This window comes from Camelus ferus, chromosome X (assembly GCF_009834535.1).
Source record: "Camelus ferus isolate YT-003-E chromosome X, BCGSAC_Cfer_1.0, whole genome shotgun sequence".
Classification (NCBI taxonomy): Eukaryota; Metazoa; Chordata; class Mammalia; order Artiodactyla; family Camelidae; genus Camelus; species Camelus ferus.
In genome coordinates this window covers 32,168,952-32,173,666 of record NC_045732.1, presented here as the reverse complement: position 1 = coordinate 32,173,666, position 4,715 = coordinate 32,168,952, and the positions used below count along the sequence as shown (strand labels likewise).

Here is a 4,715-nt window from a genome sequence, read left to right as displayed (position 1 = left end):
TGAAAAGTGCAGGATAAAATTCAAAGAACAGTGAAGATCACAGAATCACATTTACAGAATTACGCGAGTATCACTAGCATAAGTAGGAACTCAAGACTTCAATTATGATGTGTTAGATCCAGGTATCACCTTTGAAACCTGAGAAGAGTTCACCGAACCTTGGAATTCTCTTCTGTTTCCTTGTTTCAGGCTCTTACTTCATTTCCTTCATATAGGGGAAAAAAGGATATTGCTACAAATGAAAGGGCAATTGAATGATAGAGCTTATCACCACAAGAGATAACACTTTTCTTTCTAAAACTATAAAAGCATGTGCAAACTGTAGAAGTATGTGCAAGTAAGATGCATAGAGAAGGCATTTCTTGGAATTTGGGGGCACGATGTTATATAGTGGAGTTATGCATGGCACAGGTTTGAACAATAGCAATTTAAATTGATGTAGAAATAGAGAAGTAAATAAAATAGTTGCTGAATTTGGTGAGATGGAGACAGAATTGGTGGATTCTATGGATTTAGAATTCTATAATCAGCACGTTGCTTCTGATAGCTGTAAGAGAACAATCTTGCATGGATCTGGGTTGGATGAAGAATTTTACAGCTTCTGTCAGACAAGGCAATCCAGAACCAGGGCAACGTAAGGAGAAAATCCTGAAGACAATACCTTAGTCATCTCCACATCCCAGGAAGAAGTGGTTAGCAGTTGCCACTCCAGCCACAGTCAGATTAGACTTGCATTAACATGCAATTTGTCATGAATCATAAACACCTGCATTAAGTACATATCAACAATATATAGATTCTTCCTTGGCTTGGCTTGTTTCTTTGTTTGTTGTGGTCATCACTCAATAAATATTTGTTAACTGCCACATTTTGGGGTTTTTTTTTGTTAAAGAACAGTTTTATTAATACAAACTATTAATGCATACCCACAAACTATAAAGTGTTAAGAAATTGAAATATCTAAGTCATAGCAAACAGGTGGCAATTCAACAACCCAGAGTCAACAGGATGCTTTGAGGGAGACTGCCAACAGATTAGACTCCCTAGATTCCCACAGCAGAAGAGAAGGGGGGTCCCAGGTGTCACAGCTGTTCAAGGTGCCCCTCCTCATCAAGGATCATGAGAGGCACTCCACTCAAGGGGAGCTGTGCGATCTGGTCCTCCTCAGGCAGGTTGAAAAGCTCAAAATCTAGCAGATCAAAGGGAAAGAATGTTTCTGTTTCTGGATAGCTGTCATCTGAGGCAGGAACAGAGCTCTCACAGTCTTCTTGGTCATCCTTTTGGCAGAGAAGGTTGTCTGTTTCTGTTTGAGGGGTCCATTAGGCTTTACTGACTTTTCGGTAGCTCTGTGGACAGTTCCCAAAGGCTTTCTGGCAGCTTTAGGTCAGGCTGGTAGAGCACTGAACATTTTGCCAACATGTGGTGTTGAAACCTGAGACCTCCCATTTCAAGCTTTGACTGAAGGCCCAAACCCCAACTGCAGCTGGTCCATAGGAGCCACACGGATGCCTGGTTCTTCATTTTCCTTATCAACAAAGATCAGAGTGTCCATTCTGGATTACCCATGTTGGGGTCTACAGCCTCACTCTCCCAAGACTCGGTCAACAATAGTATGCAGAGGACACGAAAACTTCAACTTCTGATCAAAATATTCAGTACTTACAGTAAAATCAGAAAAAATAAAAAGTAGTGAAAGGCGGAAACTCAGCTATTTAAAAAATAAAAATATAAAAGGATTCAACTCTCTATCTTTGCAAATTGTAAACACAGTAATCCAGTACAGTATATGGGCATTGTCTTAATCTAAGTGAGCCAACTAATTTTCTAGTTAATTTGAAATTTAATTGTTATTAGAAAGTGATGTACTATTTTAGGGTATTTTTAACTTGTGGCTCATAAACCTTTTTTATGTAAAGCTGTGAAAGAGTATATTAAGCATTTACCAGAAAGGGAAGAGATTTTGATACTGGGACATAGGAAAGCTGTTTCTCTCACTTCTGGAAATTGAATTTAGGTAATCATATTGAGATTTAACTTCTGTTTTGTTATAAAAATACAACATTGCATGAGTTCATCAAAACTGCCATAACAAAGAACCAGTCTGGGTAGCTTAAACAACAGAAATTTCATTTCTCACAGTTCTAGAAGCTAAAAGTCCAAAACCAAGGAGTGAGTTGGCAGATTTGGTTTCTTTCTAAGGTCTCTCTTCTTGACTTATATATGGTTGCTTTCTCTTCGTGTCCTCACATGGTCTTTCCTCTGTGTAGGTGCACATGTGGTGTCTCTGTGTCCAAATTTCCTCTTCTTATAAGGGCACCAATCAGATTGGGTTAAGGCCCACTCTAATGGCCTCATTTGACCTTAAAGGGTTTAACTCAAAATACAATCACGTCCGGAGGCACTGGGAGTTAGGGCTTCACCACATAAATTTTGAAGGCGGGAGGCACAATTCAGCCCATAACAGTCATGCTCATTGAAAAGTAATTCAAAATAGAAAGTTATATTCTTCCCTTAACCAGACGTAAGGCAGTTAATATATTCCTAAATATCTGTGTAAGAGATTAACTAGCTGTTCACTAAGCCTATTCTTTTTTCCTCCTGGGCAAAAAGCTAGACTCTATTTCCTAGTCTTCCTTAAAGTGACATGTGGCCATATAACTACATTTTGACCAATGAAATGTAATCCCAAGAGCTTTTAGGCCAGATCCATAAAAATTCCCATGTGTAAGCTTTCATGTTATTGCCCTTGCAGTTTGATAAAAATCACAATGTTGAAGACAGCAGAGTCATATTTTAAAGGACCCTGAATAACACTGCTTAGAAGACTGACGCTCGCTCAGAATAGAAAAACACAGTTTGAATTCCACGTGAGCAACAAATTAACTTCAATTGCCTTAAGCCACAGAGATTTAGGGACTTACCTATTACAACAGTTAGCATTATCTGAACTAAAACTAGAGAAATATTCTAATTTCCAGACACATATGCATCTGAGCCCCATCATGTTACACACTCGTTCCTACAACTTGCTTTTTAAAGAAAATATAACAGAAGTCACTTTCTACATAGTTATATAAGAATCTGTCTCTTTTTTTAAAATGTAGTAAAATGCATAAGACTTACCATTTTAACCATTTGAAAGTGTAAAAATGAGTAACATTTAGTGTATTCACAATGTGTGCAACCATCACCACTATCTTGTTCCAGAAAACATTTACCACTCCAACAAAAAAATACTGTACCCACTAAGCAGTCACTCCCCATTATCCCTTCTCCTCAACCCCCAACAACTAGCAATCTGCTTTGTCTCTATTGGTCTTCTTCAAATTTACTGATAAATTTAATCACAAAATATATGGCTTTTTGTATCTGAATTTTTTCACTTAATAAAATGTTTTCAAGGTCCATCCATGTTACAGCATCTATCAATATTTCATTCCTTTTTATAGCTGATTAATATTGCATTGAATGGATATATTAAAATTTATTTATCCATTCATCCACTGATAGTCATTTGAACTGTTCCACCTTTTGGCTATTGTGAAGAATGCCATTATGAACATTCATGTAAAAGTTTTTGTTTGAACACCTGTTATTAATTTTGGAATTATATACCTAGGTGTGTTAAATCATATGATAATTTTATGTTGAACTTGTTGAGAACAACCAAACTGTTTTATACAGAAGCTGAACCTTTTATATCCTTATAAGTAATGTATGAGTGTTAAAATTTCTCCACATCCTCACCAACACTTGATATTATCCTTTTTGAAATATTACAGTTATTTTAGTGGGTGTGAAACAGTAGCTCATTGTGATTTTGATTTGTATTTCCTTAATGACTAATGATGCTGAACATCTTTCAGTGTGCTTATTGGTCATTTTCATATCTTCCTTGGAGAAATATTTTTTAATCCTTTGTTTATAATTTAGTTGTCTTTATGCTGTTGAGTTATACAAGTTCTTTATATGTTTTAGCTAGATTCTTATCTTACGATTTGCAAATATTTTCTTCTGCTTTCTTGGTTCTCTTTTCACTTTCTTTTTTTTATTGAAGTATCGTCAGTTTACAATGTTGTGTTACTTTCTGGTATATACAGCATAGTGATTCAGTTATATATATATATATTCCTTCTCATATTCTTTTTCATTATAGGCCATTACAAAGTATTGAATACAGTTCCCTGTGTTATACAGTAGGAAACTGTCGCTTATCTATTTTATACATAGCAGTTAGTATCTGCAAATCCCAAACTCTCAATTTATCCCTCCCCACCCCCACTTCCCCATGGTAACCATAAGTTTGTTTTATGTCTGTGAGTCTTCACTTTCTTAACAGTGTTCTTTGATACACAGTTTTTAAAAAAATTTTTGATGAAGTTCAATTTATTTTTTCTTCTGTTGCTTGGGGTGGTTTTTTTTTTGGTATCATAGGTAAGAAACCATGGCCAAATCAAATGTCATGAAGATTTACCCTTATGTTTCCTTCTAAGAGTTTTATGGTTAGCTCTTCCAGTCAAATATTTGATCCACTTTGAGTTAATTTTTATATATGATATGAGATAACGGTCCAACTTTATTCTTTTGCATGTAGATATCAACTTGTCCCAGCACTATTTGTTTAAGAGACTAGTCTTTCTGCATTAAATGGTCTTGTTGAAAATCAACTGATCATAGATATATAGAGTTTATTTCTGAACTCTCAGTTCTGTCCC

At 35.8% G+C, this 4,715-nt stretch overlaps 1 pseudogene; it reads right to left on the bottom strand.

Moving 5' to 3' along the window:
• Nucleotides 1-1,043: 1,043 nt before the first annotated feature.
• On the bottom strand, nucleotides 1,044-1,552 carry LOC102511916 (annotated as a pseudogene).
• Nucleotides 1,553-4,715: the final 3,163 nt, after the last annotated feature.